Raw genomic sequence first — 22,575 nt, 5'->3', positions numbered from 1 at the left:
ATAACTGCTTGGTTAGGGTTGGAAAACAATTTAAACTGATTTTACAAATGAATACAGAAGAATTCAGGACAATGTGCAGAAAATGTAGTGATCACGCATATTTCACAACAGAAAGTCTTCTGCTTCAAATCAGAGGGGGTGCAAGGGGGTGCTTCAATTCATTGTGCGAAGGACGCTGGGCATGATGTAGAAATGAGGCTGCAGGTGCCACTGTGTTTTCTTTACGGTAGAGCAGATGAGGTTTCCCTGAGTTGACATGAATGGAATACGTATCTGTCCATATCCACAGTGGCGAGGAGTGACTGGAAAGCAGCATGAAGGTCATCAGAAAGGTTCATGACAAAAAACGCTCACTCACATACTGGCAGTAGAATGTTATGGAATATTTGCGGTTCCATTCGCATGTTGCCTTACTCGCTGAAACCTTACAAGAGGGCTGGCTGGAACATTTCTGCAAGAAGTCCAGAATGAAGATTAAGATCAGATTTACTGTCATGCATACACACAAAAGTTGTCCTCTGCTTTTAACCCATCCAGGTTGGCACCTGTTGACACACTCATGCTCATGGTCACACACTCAGACAGATGCCATATACTGGAGCGGTGGGCAGCGCTGGGTAGGCCAATGGGCAGCTATTCCCAGCACCCAGGGAGCATGGGGTACAGTGCCTTGCTCAAGGGCACCTCAGCCGTGACATGGAGGTGGACTGACACCCCTCCAGCAGTCAGTTTAAGCAATCTTTTTGGAGTAGTGGTAATCGAACCCCCAACCTTCCAGTTATTGGACGATCGACTCTAACCACTGAGCCAATGATGCGGACATTTGGGCTCACACATGCCACCGCCCCGGCACATCTTTAGAACATTTCAGGACTCCTGTACACGTACAAAAGCAGCTATAGTTAAGAGTTCAAATACTTTTTTTTACAAGGTCACCATTACCCTCATTGATGCCATTTTGCTGATTACTTCCTTGTAGGATTTAGGCAATAACATCACTTGGCTTGGGTTAGAATGGACACTATTTTTTCACTTCACATGCAGTGGTTATTTTTGAACAAATGCCCCGTGGGATTATTTTTTTGGAGGACAGTTGCTTTAAAAACTAATTTAAGACTGCAGAAACAATGTGTTCACCAAACTCATAACTTTATTTGAAGCAAGATTTTCTATTTATTTTTTGTTTGTATTTTCTCTGTGTTCATTCGCTGTCTCCTTATCATCGTTCTTCCATTTAGCTCTATAAAACAACCACTAACCATTTACACTGAGCAATGTTTGGCTGAAAAAGGCTTTTGTGTCTCTGAAAGGCCATTCTGTAATTGTGTATAATTGAGAACACTGTACACAATACATTTGTGTGCTTTCATATTAGACCCCTTGAATGCACAAAGCTCCAAGTCTGAGTGGTTCAGATTGGATCGCAACAATAAGCCTTATTCTGCTGTGGTGTAATTATGCAAATGCAATGCATGTTTCAATCAAATTGTGTACATAAAGCACACTCATGATGATTTGAATTAATCATAAGGCATTTAGGAAACTTACCACAAATTATTGAGAGGAGTGAAGAATGGTTTGGGAGATGTTGTGAGGAATAGTTTTGCTGGTATAATTATAGAAACAAAACAATGTGGCGAGATTAGTTAACAAGCAATAAATCTATTTCCTCCGCCTGATTGCACCCTATCATCCCATCTACTTGAAACTCGTGCATTAGAATATAAGTGGAGGTCAAACTTTGTGGCTGTTGTGGCACATTTATAACTTTATTCACTGACTTCTGTTCAGTCTGTAGAATTACAAACATACCAGCCTTTACAACCTCAAAAATAAAAGTCCTTTCCAGCACGAGTTCCCAATGACTTATCTTTCATCAACAGTCTTTCTGAAAGATGGCAACGTGTACACACATTTAACAACAAAATGTTGAACAAAGCCGGGCACAAGCTGTTCCACCAAAACCAGCGAGCTTTCAGACAGAAAGGGCTGTTTTCTCTGAGGAAAATATGTTATTCACCTGCGTCTGTTGAGCTTGCAAGGAGTCTCGTTACAAAATCCCAGTGTGTGGCTTAAGCTAATACGGCTGCCCACTGGGACCCTTAGCAACAAAGCTCATGCTAATAGATATATATTAATATTAATTTATGTTTATGCTTTTATTTATGTCTTTGTTGATGGTGGAGGATACCAACTGTTTGGTTCAGCAGGATATGATGTGGGCCGCATAAAATTAAGACGAACAAACCTGCACTGGCTTTTCAAGACTGATTGTGTTCAGTGATGCGTAAGTGTGTGTGTGTGTATCTGTGTACACACATGCAGTCATCTGAAACCACAACATAAAGTAGGAGATTCAAATGCTAAGAATGCTATCAAATGATTACATCTTTAAAAATGACTCTAAATCCATGTAACAAATGTTTTGGATGGATTTTTTATATGTATGTGATTAATTCAATTCCCTTAAGGAGGCCTGTTAATTTCCGTTTTGCTCCTCATCAGCTCATGACGACAATACGTGGCTTTTTAGCTTTACCTTTGCTCGGTGCTCTAAGTACAGTGATTAACTAGCTGCTGTTTTTGTCAAGTATTCAGTGCTGAAAACAGCTTCTTGCTGCACCTAGAAAGACAATAACATACTGAGAACTTGAGCACTGAACGATTTAAATGACACTTCACTGAGCTGATGGGCGACGAGAACTCTCCCATACACATGATCTGACTCACTGTTGGCACAAAATATTGATTACAGCAGTAACAAAAACAAACAAAAAAAAGAATGTTAAAAAATACACTATAAAATCACTGAATATTTTAGACAATGCTAGTTAGTAGTAGGTTAAAAAATGATGCACATACGCATATACGCACACAAGATTTTAACTTTGAAAACTTCTTGATGCCTTAAAATGGAGCCTGGTTTCTGTAAAAGTAAAACTTCCTTTGGACTGATGAATACTGGAGTACAGTACTTGTCTCTAAACACTGTGAGATGGATGCACAAGGATCATCTTCCAAGTGCAAAGTTATAAAAATATTCAATAACTGCAAGGTCAGAGCACCACGGTGGTGCAGTGGTTATCTCTGCTGGGTATCAGGGAGAGGATTCTGGGGTCAGACTGGTCAACCACTCTATCTGGAGATTATATGTCCTTACTGTAGTTGTATGGCTTTTTCTTTTGTGCTCCTGTTTTCTTCAACAGTCCAAACTCACATGCTAATTTTATCAAGCTAACAAAGCAGGTAAAACTAAAGCTTGCAAAAGCACAAAGCCAGAATTAAGTCAGTAGCTTCTATTATTTTTCATGTTACATCAAATGAGTTATAGTGTTGGCTGCATGGTGATGTAGGGTGAAGACCTCACAGCAAGCGGGTTCCTGGTTTGAATCCTGGCTGGGCCTTTCTTCCTGGAAATTGCATGTTTTACCTGTGCATGTGTGGGGTCTCTCCAAGTCCTCCGGCTTCTTTCCACCATCCAAACTCATACGTGTTAGATTAATTAGTTAATCTAAATAGACATGTGAGTGTGAGCAAGGATGGCCGTTGTTGTTTTTTTTCTTCTATATTGGCCTGGTCCAGGGTGTACCTTTCACCCAATACTGTATAGGCCATTTATAATGTGAATAATTAGTTGGATTTTTTTTGGATTACAAAAAGGTTTTGTACAGCAAACACGGGCACTTTGTTTTGAGATGTATTTGAATGAGAGAAGATGCATAAAGCTGAAGCAGATCTGGAAGTATTTAGCGGCCAATGTTTTACGATGGACTTACAGTTGAAAATGCTGTCAAGAAAATTTACAATAATGTCTATATTTCATCAGTTACACAAAAGCCACTTTTCAGAAAGTTGGGAAATATTCTAAAATGCAATTAAATAAAACCTAAATCTAGAATTCGTTTATTCATTTTAACCTTTATTTAACAGTCATAAAGCCATTGAAATGATCAGTGCATTCGTTGACCAGCGTTATTGTATTTAGAAAATATAAACACATTTAAAAGTTAGATGACAGCAACACACACAGAACAGTCAGGATAGAGGCAAAGAAAAAAAAAGAAGAAAATAAAAAAAACTGTTAATTAAATACACATGTAGCAGCATTCTGTAAGATTCCACAATCAGCAGATTAATTGGTAACAGGTGAGAGTGTCAGGATTAGTAAAAGAAGCATCCGTCATATGCTCAGTCTTTCAAAGCAAAAATGCATTTGTGGTTAGCCACTTTGTGCCGTACTGTTTCAAATAATCATCAATACGTTCCAGAAGCATGAGAAGGCAAGATTATGATTAGCTTTTTCTCCTTCAACATCTATAATGTATATATTGTGAAAAGATTCAGGAGTCCTGGGAAATCTTAGCAAACAAAAGAAGGAAAACACTATGGGATGTGTGTGACTTACGAACTATCAGGGGGCATTGCATTAGAAACTCTGAAGTACTTTGGAAAACCATTTACACTTTGCACAGTCCGCATTCACTTTCAAAAACGAAACCTTAAAGTGTATTATGCAAGAAAAAGGCCAATTATCAACTATGCAGAAATACGTCAGCTGGAAAAGAGCTCATCTGTTGTGAGTACATGTATTACCTTGTCAGAAGAAGACATGTTTAAAAAAAAAGAAGAGTTTTGTTTCTGTGTCCACAGTAAGAAGGCCAGCGTCTGTTCTGGTATGTTCTGGCTGCATCAATGCCGATGGCATGAGTGATATGCACGTGTGTAAAGGTAACAATAGTTAAGATTAAATTGGCGGCAACACAACATGGCCTAATTTGCTCGCTTCAAACCAGACATGGAATTGTGTCCTATCCTACCTTTTTTTTTTTTTTTTTTTTTTTTTTTTGTGACTTTTCAAATGATCCCTTCAGACTTGCTTTGATGCTGAATGGAAACCTGGTTATTGTTTCAGGGGCTTATATTGGAATTTGTGAGAGAAATATGCAACCATAAAGCGACATATGTTCCCTGAGGACCATGGTTATTTCCACAGGACAATGTCAGATCTCATTCTGCACGACTTAAAATGACTAAAGAACTGATTTCTTTGGAATTGTCAGTTCTTGTGCATTGTCATCAAAACAAAGGAAACAAAGGAATTATCCACATATCAATACGTGAGCAGACTTTCAGGTCCACTTTCTAAATTACAATCTATATAGTTTGGATAGTGACAAAGTCTATTCATTGTCTAAAGTTTGCTCATGTTTGCATAATGTCTTTAATTTGAATCCTGCAGTGGTTTCAAGCAATGCCACAAGAAAGTACAAAAGGAGGAGAAAACATTAGCCTTCCCCTGACCCTCAGGGTAAGAAATAAAGGACTACATCTCTTATTCCTTCCTTGCTCATCTTGCAGATTTTCACTCTGACTAGATCTGGTATCGCCTAAAATCCAATATTGTATATCCCAGCCATAAAAGTCATACAAATGCTGATTTTATATCTCAGTACATGACATTCATCCAATCCAGCAATTTTCATCTGTTGCAGGGAAGAATTGAAATATATCATGAATAAGTTGTACAAAGTGAAAATGGCAGACCTTATGGAAGTTTACATTCTCCAACCAACTCTTGAAAAAAATTTTGAGAGAAATATTTTCATATGAAAATATGTCAACTTGCACTGAGGGCTGAAGGATTAAAGATTAGAAATGTAATAATGAGTTTCGTGATAACCATCACCTCACAGAATGCATAACTGTGACACTTTTCCTAATGGAAAATGTAGCAATGTCATTTCAAACAGGACTCCTCGTTTGCCTGAAATCCTGGGCTGCCTAAGACATGGTGACGCATGAAACTGGTGTGTAAGCCCCTGATGTGTAATTTAGGGGAAAAGTAGAAATCCTTTATGCACTCAGGTGTCTGACTGCGTGTGCTAATCAAAAGATGTGCGGAGACAGAATGGAGCAGGATGGGGTGCTTGATGTTTTGTCACTTGGAGTGGCACTGAGAGAAACTGGAATGCTGTATGATTAATCATTAAGGCATTTTTATCAAAGCGAAAATACAATTTTCCAGAAAGAGAGGGAGAAACAGAGACGCCCAAAAAACACAGTGAGTGTGCCTCTGTGTGTGTGTTATGTAAGTACTATTTATGATATATCCACAGGGAGTCAAAGTTAGACAAGTTTTTTTTTTTCGAACATGATGGAGAGATAGATTAAAGGACAAGACCGTTTTTTTGACATTGGTCCCTTGATTTCACATTATAACATGATGTTCTACTCACCCCTGCTTGTTGTTGGTCATTTGGAGCTGTTCCGAAAATATTCGAGAGGCGTCTGGCTGCTCTCTTGAGATATTCGGCCATGAAACGGTTTCCTATGGGCAACATTATACAGGCACAAACTATGCTGTTTATAATTTATTAATTACTGTACACTAGCACTGATAACGTGGAGGTGCGTCGCTTACTTAAAAAAAATCCGGGTTACTGTCATTTTGAATTTTAGCCGAATGAATAAATAGGCAGCAGGTCTGTGGGCTGTCTGTGGTAGTGGCACGATGATGACGTCAGTAACACCCACTTTACGACAAAAAATCAAAATTACAGTATAGAATAATAAAAGTGGGGTGTTTTGGTGAAATCAAAATAACGTTTTTAATTTTATTTTTATTTTTTTAACAAACTGCTATGTGAATTTCAGTCAGTTCAACATGGCTTCCAGCAACGACTGCGGAGCGGTAAGTGAAACATCTAATTGAACATGTTTGGCTACTTAATCCCCTTGTCATGAGAAGTTGTTTAGTTATTAATCTTTATAATTAATTTAATTGTGCAGTTATCAATACAAGCCAGCCAGCTAAGCGAGTGAGCTACACTAGCGCTTCTGCATGCCAAGAGGTTCAGACAAGTAAGTATCTTTCCAGAAAGTTGACTTTCAACATAACTTGGTTGCCTTGACCTGGTGTTTGTTAATGAGATCAATCTTGACACCTCAGCTACAGTGACTGAAACTATATATTTAACTATTTCAAGCACCACAAAAACACATGTGTTATGTCTAGAAGTATCTCAATAATTAGAGGGAAATTAAGTGATTGAAAGAATAGATGAAGAAAGCATTCCAATAATAAGGGAAAAGGCAGTGAAGAGTTTAGGCAGGTGGTACCAGGCAGACATGAATGATGGAAAGCAGTCAGTGCAGTTTCGTGAAGATGTTGTTGAGGGACTGGATAGAATAGATAAATCAGAGCTTCCAGGAAAGTTGAAGCTGTGGTGTCTGCAGTTTGGATTGTTTCCTAGGTTGATGTGGCCACTGTCTGTGTATGAGATTCCATTATCTGTTGTAGAAAAATGGAAAGATTAGTTAGCTTTTATATTAGGAAGTGGCTAGGTGTTCCTAGATGTTTAAGTACTGTATGGGAAAGGCATACTCCAGCTCCCAGTATCTAGTCTAGTAGAGGAGTTTAAATGTACTAAAGTTAGGACAGAGCTCCTGTTAGCTGGGAGTAAAGATGTGGTAGTCAGTAAGGTGGTTCCAAACCCAACCAAGGGGAGGAAGTGGAAACCAAGATTGGCAGCTCAGGAGGCAGAAGCAACTCTTAGACATACAGAGATTGTGGGTAATGTGCAAATAGGCCGGGGAGGCTTGGGGCTTGGCTCAGGCAAACCAGTGTGGAGTAGAGCAGGTCCCAAGGAGAAGAGAAAGCTAGTTGTTGAGCAGATTCGTAGACAGGAGGAAATGTTAAGGGGTGCAAAGGCAGTGGCTCAGGCTAAGCAGGGACGGTGGGTGAATTGGGAAGGTGTAGAAAAGAAAAAGCTTAGTTGGAAAGAACTGTGGAGTATGGAGGAAAGGAGTATTAGATTTTTGATAGGGGCAACATATGATGTATTGCCAACTCCCCAGAACCTAAAACTCTGGGTAAATGGAGACCCGTTATGTTCGTTATGTTCAGGTACTGCAACTCTAAAGCATATTTTGTCAGGTTGTAAGGTTAGTCTGTCACAAGGCCGGTATACATGGCGACATGACCAAGTATTAAGAAGTTTAGCTGCAGGTATTGAAGATAAACGAAGGCAGGTAAACTTAGGAGGGTCCAAGGTACAGAGAGTTGCAATTCAGTTTGTTCAAGAGGGGGAGAAAGTTAAAAAGACGATAAGGAAGCACGGCAGCTTGGAGGATGCTTGTGATTGGGAGATGCAGGTAGATTTAGGAAATAAGCTTGTTGTTCCCCAGGAAATAGCCTCTACAAACCTAAGGCCTGATATAGTCTTGTGGTCTAGGAGTAGAATGAGAGTCTATTTCATAGAGCTGACTGTTCCTTGGGAGGAATTAGTAGAGGAATCATATGAAAGGAAAAAGCTTAGATATGTGGAGTTGGGGGCAGAAGCAGAGCAGCGAGGATGGAAGGTTAGAATCTATCCAGTGGAAGTAGGATGTAGAGGATTTGTTGCAAAGTCTGTTGTCTCATTGTTGAGGGAGCTGGGTGTAAGTGGACAGAGTGTGGGAAAAATAGTGCAGGAGGTTTCAGATAAAGCAGTAAAATCCAGCCAGTGGATTTGGATTAGAAGATGCAATAGCAACTGGGGGCCCAGCAGGGGGGGCACTTAGGGTAAACAGACTTTTGAAAAAGCAAAGAAGAAGTTCAAGCTATTTAAGTGGAGAGTTTGGCACATGTGATCCTTTTGAAACCAGGCGGCCATTTTGGGTGAGTTGGCTTGGAGTGAGTTGTATGGATTTGTTTTTGCTGGCATTGTTAGTGATTATAGGATTGTTTAGGTGAGTTTGTCTGCTGAATCTGCTAGTGTGTCTTGTCCTTCCTCCACCTCTGGCACCCTCTATATTTTCATTACCCCTACCCGAACCAGGGTTTGAATCCCATTCCTGCTTGTCTTACCTCTTTTATTTCTTCCCCTACCCGAACCAGGGTTTGCATCCCCACCCCGCTGTGACTGGTGTGCAGTTGGTGAGAGTGAGTTGTATGGCTTTGTTTTTGCTGGTATTTTAGTGATTATAGGACTATTTAGGTGAGTTTGTCTGCTGAATCTGCTAGTGTGTCTTGTCCTGCCTCCACCTCTGGCACCGTCTATATTTTCATTACCCCTACCCGAACCAGCGTTTGAATCCCATTCCTGCTTTTCTTACCTCTTTTATTTCTTCCCCTACCTGAACCAGGGTTTGCATCCCCACCCCGCTGTAACTGGTGTGCAGTTGGTGAGAAGCTGAGGTAGATTATGGTTGTTGTGGTGTGAGGGGCAGTGTTGGCTGGCATTAGGGGGGTGACTCTGGGACGCCAGTGGTCATTGTCTAGCCTCCTGGAGGTGTCGTGGGCCCAACTAGACGAAACACTGATGAAAGGAGGTTCCCACCTGATGACCCCAATGATATGTTGGTCAGCACTGCTCATTGATCTATATAATACGGAGTGTAGGGAATTATTCACTGAGTCTGGTCCTTTATTTTATTTTATTTTATTTTTTATTTTCTTTAGCACAAGTTTCTTGTGTTTATATTGAATGTGCTAAAAATGTATTGTACATATATTAATATTTATATTGATATTGAATATTGATTGTAATAGTTTACCATCAACAGAATGTTGGCCCACCATACTTGACATCGCTGCTTTTATTAGAAATGCTGTCAACAAATTGACATATAACAATCAAAATTTGGACACACACACTTACAGAAACATGAATAGATGGGTGTGTTCAAACTATTTAATGTCAAAATAAAGCAATTCATGACTTTTTCAGGTTGTCTTTAAATGAATATGAATACAGTCATTTAAATCTTTTCATTTAAAGTGAATTAATAGACAAATGTAGCTTAACCCCTAACCCTATCACAAAACACTTTTTTTTAAATTTGTGAACGTAATGTTACACATGAAACACTGTGTATTTTATCGATGTACATCAATTAACAACTGTTACACTTTGACTTAGTGCTATCGAATTAAATCAGACACACACGGAGAAAACGGTTTCTGTGGCTTTACTCCATATTGCCTTGCATGGAAGACACCGTTACAACCAGGGACCGGGGGAATAACGTATAGACATGCTGACGTCATTATCAGTACATGACATCCCCTCCTTTCTTGGATTAAAACTTTACCCATTGCATTAGTAACTAATTAACACTTTTAACACCAATAAAGTATCACATATCGATATCAGCATAAATCTCATCATAATAATATTCTGTTTCAGGTTACCATGACTGTATCAATCTCATGAATTATCATTTACCACAAACATTTTCAGGATAAACCTCTTTTTTATTTTTAAATCATAGAATCCTTTCTGCTTCAAATATTGTGCATTTGACTTCTTTAGCTAAACACATTTAAACATTAACACATGCATAGTTGAACAGCATGTTGAATTCACTTCCATTGAACATAAACACTTTTTTTCTTTCTTTTTTTTTGAAAACACATTCATCACTTCATAATGAAGTCAGTGAACCTCGGCGGTGGTTTTGTTTCTCGGCGAGGCCGCTCCGTTGGTGTGGTCAGAGGTCGGCCTGTAGAAGACCCCTGGGTTTCAGGTGTGGCCCTCACAGCATGTTCCGCACGAGTCTCAGTGTCTCTCATTGTCGGTGCACTCTCGCCAGGTGATGGTGTCTGCTCTGCTGGTGTGTACACCTTGACATGTGTGGTATTTCTGGAGTACTGAGCTCCAGTGGGGGACTCAACTACAACACTGTTACCATTCTTGCTAACTACCGTGCGTGGTGTGTGACTATATGTTGTGGTGAATTTGTCAACCTTGTCCTGTTTCAAAAGGACCTCATCTCCCACCTGCACAGATGATGGTTTGGCTCCGCGCCGTTGGTCTGCATATATCGTGTACTTGCCCTTGTGCTCCGCATCGGTGTCTCGTGCCTCGATGTCGCTTCTCGGAGTGCTGATGTCTGGCAGCTTTCCCCTGAGCTTCCGGTTGAACAGGAGCTCAGCAGGGCTCCTGCCCATGGTGGAGTGCTCGATGGACCTGTAGATGGTGACGTACCTCCGCAGCTCCTTCCGCCAGTCCAGTCCCTCTGCGTGCGTGATGCGGATCCTCTTCATTATTGATGTGTTCTGCCTTTCGACTTCCCCATTCGCCTGTGCCCATTTTGGTGTCGTCTTAACGTGTTGTATGCCGTTCTCCTGGCAGTAGTCCTGGAATTGTGATGACAGGAACTGTGGCCCACAGTCAGACCTGATAGAGACAGGCAGACCATGGCGGCTGAAGATGTTCTCCAAACTGTCAATCACTTTCTCTGCCATGGTGGAACGCATGATCTCGTACTCGTAGTACCAGCTATAGTAGTCTACGACTACCAGGATCGAATGTCCGGTTGGTAAGGGACCTAATGAATCTGTGGCAATGTCCTGCCAAGGCCCATCGGGGAGAGCAGTGGGTCACAACGGCTCGGGTACGTCGGGGCGTGCCACCAGTTGGCATCCGTGACATGCTTTGACATATTTTTCTGTTGCCCCAAACATCCCCGGCCACCACACTTTCCCCCTCAAATGCTGTTTTGTCCCTACCATGCCTAAGTGTCCTTCATGAGCTAAGGCTAAAGCTCTGTTGCGCAGTGCCTGTGGAAGGACGATCCGTGTCCCCCTCAGCACTAACTGTCCGATGGTACACAGTTCATTCGAGATGCGCCCATAAGCTGCGCACTTTTCAAAATGGCCTGTCTTTATCGCTGTTCTCACCTCAGCCAGTTCTTCGTCCTCCGCGGATGCTCTCTCCACCTCCTTTGTGGTCAGTGCGCTGGGTGTTGACTGCACCGCCACGAAGCGCACGTAGTCCTCTGCTCCATGATGGTGTGTCGTGCTCTTTGCGCTCTTCCCCGGCAAACGTGACAGAGGATCTGCGATGTTGAGCTTCCCTGCGATGTGCACCACCTGAAAGTCGTAAGGCTGTAGGCGGAGCACCCAACGCTCAATCCGAGCGCATGGCTTTGACTTGGGGCTGTAAATCACCTCTAGGGCTTTATGGTCAGTCACTAGGTCGAACCTCTTGCCGTATATGTACTGATGTAGGCGTTCGCATGCCCACACCAGCGCTAGGGCCTCTTGCTCCGTTTGTGAGTACCTTGTTTCACAGTCTGTCAGGCTCCTGCTCACATAACATATGGGCACCATCGCGCCCTGTTGCTGCTGAATCAAGACTGCCCCTATGCCCACCGGCCCTGCGTCTGCTATCACTTTGGTGGGGGCGTCTTTGTCAAAGTATGCCAGCGTGCCCGCCTCTGCCAGCTTCTGCTTGAGTGATTCAAACGCTGCCTTTTGCTCTGGCCCGAAAACGAACGGTACCTCTTTCTACGGGCTCCACGTTGCCGTCGATGTGCAGCCTAATTTTACCGGTGTTAAGTTTACCCACCCCGGTGAATAACTTTGAGTATTTTCCCCTCACCTCTGCCTTAACATCGTTGACTGCTGCAACATCTACACCCACCCTTAGCACGCCTAGCTGTCTCCCTGCCAAGTAGCGGTACCCCCTGACCTGCGATCACCGTGAACTCTGCTTGTGCTGTTCTTTTGCCTATCTTCACCTCGCATGTGAACACTCCCTTTACCGGTAGCGGCTGTTTTGATGAATACGTGTACAATTTCTTGTCGGATTTGGCTTACTTGCATTTAATTTTGTCTTTCTTCAACCCTTCCCATGTATTTTCATCAACTATGTTGGTCATGGCCCCTGAATCGATCAACATTAGTATGTCTACCCCACCCACATTAAATGTCAGGCTATCGGTGTTACTGCTGTCACGCACTACAAATGCAAAATCACCATCCTGCTTTCCTACACTCTCGTCTACATATTTCACTGACCCCCTACCTTTAGATTTGCACATCTTGGCGTAGTGGTCCTTGCCGTTGCACTTTCTGCAGGTTTGTCCGCGAGCTGGGCATTTCTGGTCTTTCGCGAAGTGGTCGCCATGTCCGCACCTGAAGCACACTTTGCCTTTTTCTTCTCCCTCGCGTTTTCGGTGTGTGCCCCTGGCTCCTCTCCCCTTGGAGATCTGGTTCACCACCTCAGCGCCTTTGATGTCTGTGTCGTTCACCCGCATTGCCGCCATCTGTTCCTCCACCCGCTCACACTGCGCCGCGATCTCCAGAGCTTTGTCAAGAGTCAATGTCGAGCCCTCCTCAAGCAGTTTCCTCCTCACTTACTCCGACGAGCATCTACTGAGCACAGCGTCTCTGAGCTGGTTAGATAAGTCACCTTCAAACGCACAGTCTTTTGCAGTTCGTCGCAAACGGGTAACGAACTGCTGGACTGTCTCCCCAGCGTTCTGTGACAGTTGGTAGAAGGTTTGGCGCGCGAATGCATTGTTCACCTTCGGTACGAAATAGTCATTTAGCGCCTTCACAGCCTTGTCATATTCCGACGTACCTCCGGTGTCGTCCAAAGTGGAAAAGATATCTTGTACATCCGTCCCAGCATGATGCAGGAGAAGTGCCCTTCTCCGGATCTTGGTGTTGTCGTTGGCATTTGCTCCCAAAATCAATCCTTTCCCATCAGCGAACAGTTCAAACGCCGTTAGCCACCTAGTCCAGCGAGGACCTAGCGTAGCATGTTCCTTATAGCAATCAAACTTCGGCAGTGAAGATTTGTCCTCCATCTCGTAGACACGGACTAACTCACTTCAGATTTAACTAAACGAAGTCGATTGTTATCCTCGTCGCCAATGTTACACTTTGATTTAGTGCTATCGAATTAAATCAGACACACACGGAGAGAACGGTTTCTGTGGCTTTACTCCATATTGCCTTGCATGGAAGACCCCGTTACAACCAGGGACCGGGGGAATAACGTATAGACGTGCTGACGTCATTATCAGTACATGACAACAACATGACAAACTATTTCTATGAGCATTCAGCCGGCCAACCATTTGACTGGTAAGTGAAAGTTGCAGGAACCAGTCAGCTCACTGTCAATGCACATGTTGGCTCCTTATTTATAAGCATGAGAGCAAAAGCAGCAGTCAAAACGAAAGCTAACAACGTAACTTATATGCGCTTCTCCTATGGGGGACCCTTGTGGACTCAAACTGGAGGCTATGTATGATGAAGATGAAGTGTTCCAATATAAATTGTATTGAAAAATGGCAATGGGAAAACAAATCTGGCCTCTCAAAACTTGCAGCCCTCCAACTCATCCAGTCTATTTGCTGCCTCTCTCAACGGCACTGACACAGAGCACCTTGCTGTTGCCTCCGAGACCAACTCCTCTTCTTCTTCGTATAGATATCTTGGCCACAAGCTGATAATCTGGGCATGCATAGTCAAGCTCTACACCTGGAGCCTGCACCTTGCTGTTGATCAAGCAAGAAGTTGTATTAACAGTTGGCTGCATATGGTAACTTGTCTGTCTCTGATGGACTGCTGACATGTCCAGGGAGTATCCCACTAATTGTCAGCAGGGCCGTAACCAGGATTTTTCAAATACCGAGGTCAAATATTGCGATAAATCTTATTTGACAAAAAAACCATCCTAATATGTTGACTTTTTAGAATACAGTTTGGAAATGTGAATAAACAGAGGTAAATCACAAGCCCATCAAGGAGGTGAATATGTAGGTGAACAAGTTTATTATAACAACTCTACTGACTCTCTCTTCAACTCCCTTATTCTCATCCTCTCCTGTGTCATCTGTTTTAAAATATCATCATCAGCATCACCATTAATATTATTGTTATTATTAATATTACATTATTATTATAATTACTATTGTCACCATCATCACCATGCATGTGCATGACCCACTAAAAGGTCAAATGAATGAGTTGGGTTATTGGTCTAACCGATGTGCAAAATTTTAGACACCATTTGCAATAAAATCCAAATGGTTCATTAGGAAAAATGCAATCATTTTACCTAAGTAACTGGTTGAATCCACCCACTAAATTAACATCGTAGAATGTGCCAAACAGACCACAAGGTGTTGGCTGTATTTTAGATGTATAGTCTCAATTCAATCCATTCACTCAACACAGAGAAGACATAGGTATCATGCTGGGCCTGACAACTAGCTAAATGCTGGTAAAACTTGGCTTAATGCACCATGAGCAGCACAACTAACCTCAAGATTGTGTCATATGAGAGAGTACACGGGGTATTTCATTCTGTTATTTTGCCCCGTGTGCATCATCAATTGTTTTAAGTAAAATGAAAAATACAAGTTTCTGACCCAGTTTCTATTAGTCTGCTTTATTTACATGTAGGAAGCCATATAGCACTGAACAAAACTGTAGCTAGTGAGGCTGAATGACCACTAGCCACAGTTGGCACAAAACTGTCAAGCCCTGATTAAAAAAAAAAGAAAAGTTAGCTTAACAGCCCAAGCCATGTCACGATTCCCAACAATTCCATTACAGGTCGCTACTTTTTCTTTTGGAAAATCGAATTGAGAGAGAGATTTGTGTGCAGTGTGTTTGTGCCGACTGGAAAACGAAATCCTAACCAAGGGGCTTTGTGACTGTTGCTTGAAATGCTGAGGACAATGATCTAGCATCCTCCTATTCCTAGCCGCGCTTTGAACGCATATGAACATTATGAACTGTCACTCATTCTCACTGGCGATTGGCGAAATGAACTCACCTCCTTCTCTCTTTCTTTTCCCCTGGTCAGTTGGCTTTCCAAAGCTGAGTTTAGTTTGTTTAGTAGATTTCTTCATCTTGCTTCCATTTCCTAGCTGACTTTCGCGTCGAAGCTGTGTAATATGATAAACATGTTTCCAATGGCGGGTGGCGTAAAAAAAAAAGAAAAAAAAGTCGGGTGGCGTTTTTCCGCTCAGTTTTAAAATATAACGTGATGATAAAGGGATTATGTGGACTTTATTTTCAGAAAAACAAATGAGAATGCATGCTGATCTTTCCACCAATCAAAGTCAGAACGATTTTCATCTTATATTAATTTGACATTTCTCTGAATAAAAAAAATTAAAAATTAAAAAAATTAAAAAAAACACCGGGGAAAATACCGAGGTCATGACCTGTGTGTCCTCAATGCTGGTTACGGCACTGATTGTCAGTGGGGATTGTCTCCTGCCTTTGCAACCCCCGGTATAAAAAAGTGTACATATTTATTCATTTATGTTTTAACCCCACCACCCCAACCCCCTTTACCCTTTAGATTTCTCACCATTCCCAAGCTGCTCTCACACAATTTGTGTCCCAAATGAAACTCTCTGGTGTGAATACACCTACAAAGGAGCTGCTATTTATAGCAACATAATGCAGTAATTAAGGCACAGAACAATTGGCCTTTAAACATGAGGCCAGAATTAGAAAGCAACGACTGTGTTGTTAGCTCACTAAATCACGTGCAACAGCAAAAGGGTAAAAGATAGACCGAACCGAAAGCAAAGGTAAACTGGCAGGTAAACAACACATCACAAATTATAATTACATCCTGTCATGAAAGCACATCATCACGAGAAAAAATGGAGGAACAATTTCAAAGAATGTAACACATTACTGAAATGTAGACACAATGCCCCAGCTTTTGTTCAAGGCTGTCTTTCTCACAAACTCACCTAATATCACATTGGCACAGTAAAGTTCTGCTTTAATCTTCCTTTCAACTTTGTTTGTTTAATCCAACACTGTGATGAAAGCAAGCCAAATGCTGGAGATGTTCTCACTGTGGAACCTGCAGTTCATTGCCTGCCTGCTCGCAGCACCATTAAAACCTCCTGCTCCCATGAGATTTGCTTTGCAATCTGTGGGATGTCAAATGCAGTGCATCCCACAGTAAAAAATAAGCCCAAAGCCAAATTAGGTAGAACTAAAAACAGGTAGTCAGTATATCAGTGTCAGGAGTGTTAAACTGAGGTAACTTGGTGTGATAGCTTGAACTTAGGAGCACCTTAAATTTGCTATGTCAGTCATATTGGAACACAGTAGCATATCTCTACATACATGGAGCTGACATGGAGTAACATCAGCTCTAATTTGGAGTCATATTAATGATTGTTGACTCACCATTCATATCCTACATACAGCCCAGCCACCCATATTCATGAAGCTATAAGAAAAGAAAAACCCTTTAACATTTGTTGTGATTTATAACCGATGGGTTGGTAAGTAACAAAGAAACATCTACCTCCCTTGATCAAATGCACCAGATAATTGTCTATTTCCCCCCCAAAAGCTTTATGAAATTGCATTAGTAATAGTCACCCACCATCCCAGTTTAAATTACTGCACACTGGGGGGTACTATTGACTACTTGAGTTTGACTTAAGCTTGCTATCAGATTCAGCATTTACCCTGGCAGACACAAACAGATGAGCTCATACTTAGTATTTCATTAAAAATATGGATGTGAATCTTTCGGTTTGCCCAAGTATTCTTAATGCCAGCTGCTTTGAAATCAATGTACTTAATGAATAGCAGCTTATAGAGCTTGACCTCAAGGTCTAAGCTGATGAGCACATTTGTCTGAGGGAGGAACCAGACAAAGGAAAAGCTAATCTCACTATTATCATCAATGCACCGAAACTGTGATACACACAGAGGAAATGAAAAAAGAAGACCGTGGGTATGTTGGTTATTATTTACACCAAATCCAAATAAAGAGAGATGAATGCTGCCATGGTAAAGTGACCATGGATAATACAGCATTTTCTTTTCATGCTCTATCAAGTCAAATATGATACCCTCCAGAAACCATGGATTTCATTGTGAAGGAAATTGAATCAACACATTATGTTATCTGTAAATGTTCAAATAATATAAACTGTATCTCCAGTTTCTGTCTGAGGTACCATCAGTGTAATCTGTCGGTGGAAGGTGGCAAACATCAGATATCCAGGCAAAAGCAGACAAGATTCTCTGATAACCGAATCATCTCCAAGAGGGAGCAGTCTGAAGTCATAAAGGTTCGACACCTCTCACTGCCTCAGCTAATTTGCCCATATTTAGTGAAGGTTCTGTTAACTATTACCTATCTCCAGATGTGTGTATTTCTACAGATGTTATCCTTGTTGAAGAGGTTCTATCAGAATTCTTAACAACTCAGAGGATATTTCAGTCTGAATTTCAATAGAGATGAAGATTACATCTCCGTTGGGAGATGACAGAGTCATTTTCATATTGTGTGGAGAGACAATAACAAGACAAGTCTGTTGCTTTTTTTCAGACCAACAGTTCTCTGTTTTGTCTCGCCTAATTCATCAAGTTCAGATAACACAGCCTGGCTAAACAGTGTACTTTGTCCAATTGATAGCTCTTATTCAGTGAATAGTGGTATCAGTATACCTTGTCTGCTCCCACTTATGAAATAGAAAAACTTGTTTAAATAGATTTTGAAAGAACTAGATAAAAACTTAAGTCAACTCATGGTACAAACATCACAAAGTAAATAATAACATGCTAGACATATGGGAAAAAGACTAAATCATGACCAAATCATAGCTAAGCAGTGCTTCTGTGATATTTTGTTTTTGGGGGGGGGGGGGTTAACATGATGGTTGTGTGCTTGCCAATAAAGGATTGTTTGCTTTTCAGAGTCAACACTAATTTAACCAAACAAGTAAAAGAAAACCCGACATTGAATTTGCTACAAACATTACAATGCCCAGCTATTATGATATTTAGACCACAAAGTGGTGACATATATGATTCTGTAAAAGTAATTTATCTTAAAGCTTCAGGAACATTCCCACAAAAATATGTTCTTAGACATTAAACAACATGATAGTTTGTTTAAGATTTGGCTTGGGCAGGTGGCATATCCATCCATCCTTAATCTTCCGCTTATCCGAGGTCGGGAGTCGGAGGTAACGTCCACATCTCTACACGTAAGATATTAGAAGTTAATCAAATTAAATGAGTCTTTGTAGTGCAGCTAAAGAATAGTTTTCACAAATATTTGAGTCTGAGGAAGACACAGTTGTGTTGAGACATTAGTCTGCTTGCACTATTAAAAAATGCATTAGAATCAGTGAGTTCCAGCCCTTTTTTATCCTTTCATAGGATATCATCAGAAGTTGTTTCCGTGTTAAAAAAAAGTCAAATGTCAGACAGATAGCAGTTTAAAGGAATAGCAGCGGTCAAAACAACATCTGGAACAAATGTTTTCTGTTTGCAACCATATCCTTTACAGCCTCTGTACACTGCTTTCCCTTTCTAGGTGTTTGTCATGTGATTGTAAAGATTCTTAATTCATTGATCGCTGCTCGCAAGACATGTAAAGTTGTACTGTAAGCAGGATTGACTGCAATAACTAGAGTTGTATGTACACTCCCATAATGAACAAACAGCTTAATGAGACAGCCAGAGTGGAAGAAGTGACAGAGTTAGAGTGTGTCATTTGATGAATGAGACCAAAACCCAATCGATCATGACTGAACAAGAACCCGTTTCTCAGTTACGTGACTTAATTGTGGCATTCAGCTCAATGCTTAAAACTTTTCATGCACACAAGACATGAAAAAGTTTGTGAACAACTTCAAATGATTTTTCAAGCAAAATGTAATCAAAAGTCCCAAACAAAGAATTAATTTCTTAATTACCCATCTGGAATACCACAAAAACCCCATCCATCAAAAGGTGTGATGCAGCAAGATTTAGCTAATGCAGGAGTGGTGAGGAACAGAGGTGCTGATGCACAAGCAGGGTTTACATCCTGTCTTTACTCTCAAACATCAGGAGTTTTTATGCTTGTTGCTTCTCCAGTCATTGAAGTGACTGTGTTTTTCCAAAAGCTGTCAGCTTACTTTCAGCAGTGCTTCCTTCTTGTTATAATGCCAGTAGTTTAAAATGCCCCAAATCTGCCCTCTGGTACTTCTCACGCTCAGCCACCCTCTGACCATCTCATAGCTTCAGTAATCTGTTTGAGAAATCAAGTGTTTGTCCAGGAATTATTTTTGTGATTGATAGGCATTTTGAAATATAGATACATTTTAAATGTTTAATATTTCAGAGAAAAGAGTAGCCTGGAAAACCAGCGCCAACTGCTGGACGGCAAAATGTTTTGCCTGCGGTTGGGTCTGGCTTCGAACCACTTTTCATTTTGAAAATACTGCCCTGAATCTGGCAGATGGCAACTAAACCAATCACAACGCAGAGATGTGTTTTGAATCAACGCGGGCGGGGCAGAGGGTCAGAGCGTTGGCCTATAGGCACAGACACGGTTTGAAAGACAACGGGTTGTGCTCATCAACAATGTTCCGTTGTATCCATTCATCGGAGCCAGACTAAATTAGACATCCAATCCATTTAGGCTGGTTTATCAGGCTAAGAAAAGAGGGCATTGAGACATTGTTGAATAATGTATTTGCTTATTTAGAGTAAGGGACAGAGGGAGAGTTTGAACTGGCACAGTATCAGAAGATGTAAGACAGTCAGCTTCTGACTCTGGGACATATTCCGATGCCCTCTTGATAGAATTTAATACAGACTTTGTTGTTTTTAGCACATGCATTTCCTCCCTTTCTTCTTTACAAATTCACCCATACACCCACACACGCATATAGCCTATATTTGCCTATAAGCCAGGCCTCTATTTTCATCACCATAGAGTCTTTCTCATTTTAATATTGGCTCCGCATGGGAAATACATTTCTGGAAATAAACTATTTCAATTGGGCATCACAGTGTCATTCACAGTACTATAAATAACAGTCGTCTCTCTGGAAAAAACATTGCTTTAATGAAGGAGTTTTTTTAATATTATATTCTACAAATTTACATTGTGTTGTTGTTCATGAATCACATGCATGGAAATGATTTGGGGTAAGTTAACACTATGGAGTAAACTGATCCCATGGACTGGGATTTGAATCCAAAATTCTTTGTGTGATAGGTCTCACATAACAAAGATCATGAGTTTGATCAAAAAAATTCTCCTAATGTCCTCTGGTTCTTACTAGGTCCTTAAATTAGCTACCTAAATAAAACTTCATATGAAAAACAACACATGACATCTTGTAGTTCTTTATTTAACCAAAACTGGGCTAATGTACAGAAGCAACATGTAAAAAGCTAAATACAACCTTACTGCTTCCATAGGAACAAAGAGGGTAAGTATCAGAGGGAAGGGGTTATAAGCCCATTTCCACACTATCTGGAGTCCTTCATTCTACTTAAGAAAGATTATTCACAAGTGGAAAACATTCAAGGCAGTCTGCAAAACTGCAAAACAAACCCAAGCCACATCTCACAGACCTCAGCTGACATATTAGATGTCAAATTTGATGACAGTACAATTAGACAAAAGACTGAACAAGTTTGGCTTGTTTGGACGAGTTGTCAGAGGAAAACTATGAAATTGAAATACATCAGCACTAACATATGCGAAATGAACAGACAAAAACTGACACAAGCCGTAAAAAACACACTGCACTCTAGGATAAATGTTTTCTCAGGAGTATTGGCTCAGTGGTTAGAGTCAGTCATCCCATAACCGGAAGGTTGGCAGGTTTGATTCCCACTCTTGCTACTCAAAAAGATTGGTGGAACTGACAGCTGGAGGGGTGTCAGTCCACCTCCTTGTCACGGCTGAGGTGCCCTTGAGCAAGGCACCGTAACCCCATGCTCCCCGGGCGCTGTGAATGGCTGCCATCTGTCTCTATGAGTGTGTGACCCTGTGCATGTGCGTGTGTGTGTCAATAGGTGCCAACCTGGATGGGTTAAAGGCGGAGGACAAATTTCGTGTGTATGCATGACCAATAAATTTGATCTTAATCTATTTCATTACTACCTCAAATTGGGAAAATTGGGCCTGTTTTTCAGGCACAGTGCCTGGGTGCTTTGCAATCATTGAGTTGACCATGAACTCCTGTGTATACCAAAGTATTCTGGAGTCAAATATGAAGCCATCTGTCCAACAGCTTGGCTGACATTGGGTCACACAATAAGACAATGATCTAAGACACACCAGTGAACCTGTAACAGAAAAAAACAAGCTGCCACAATGGCGAATGATAGTTCTGACTTCAATGCTGTGTATGTACTTTAAGAGAGTTGGCAATAAGAAAATCACACACACAAAAAAAAAATCTCCTTGAACTGATGCAACTTTGTAGAGAAGAATGGGTCAAAGTTCCTCCATAACAATACGGTTAAATGTGATAAGGTATCAAATTATGGGCTTCGCCTAGTTTTTAACACACTGCTTTTTGGCATTTTGAATTAGGTTATGTTTATGTTAAATAAAAAATCTCACAGTGTAACATGTCACATATAGTTGTTCACCTGAGCTTGGATTTTCCAAATTTTATGACCAGATGTCTCTTTTTTCTTTTTTTTTTTGAAAACATGTACTTTTTTCTCACAGTACATATTCCCGCCTACACCAAGGAAGTCTTCTGGGAAGTTTACATCGTGATCTCTATGTGAATCAATGGGTAACGTAACTACTATCTTTAAGAGTTAGAAATTATTACCTCCTATTTGGCAAACCACAGGTGGAATGTCACTGAGTAATATAAAAAAACTGAATTGTACAAAACATGAGCCCATGTTATCTAAAAGTCAGTTGGAGAATATTACAGTATTGTTGTCACATTTGCAAAGAGCTGAATCTCTCAGACAAGGATGCTGCCGTGTGAATAGAGTTCAGTTTTGTTTCTCAGCATGTATCTCCCCTCTCGTTTCTGTTCTTT

The sequence above is a fragment of the Odontesthes bonariensis genome, chromosome 3, assembly GCF_027942865.1.
Source record: "Odontesthes bonariensis isolate fOdoBon6 chromosome 3, fOdoBon6.hap1, whole genome shotgun sequence".
In the NCBI taxonomy this organism is placed as follows: domain Eukaryota; kingdom Metazoa; phylum Chordata; class Actinopteri; order Atheriniformes; family Atherinopsidae; genus Odontesthes; species Odontesthes bonariensis.
Note: the sequence above shows the minus strand (reverse complement) of the source record.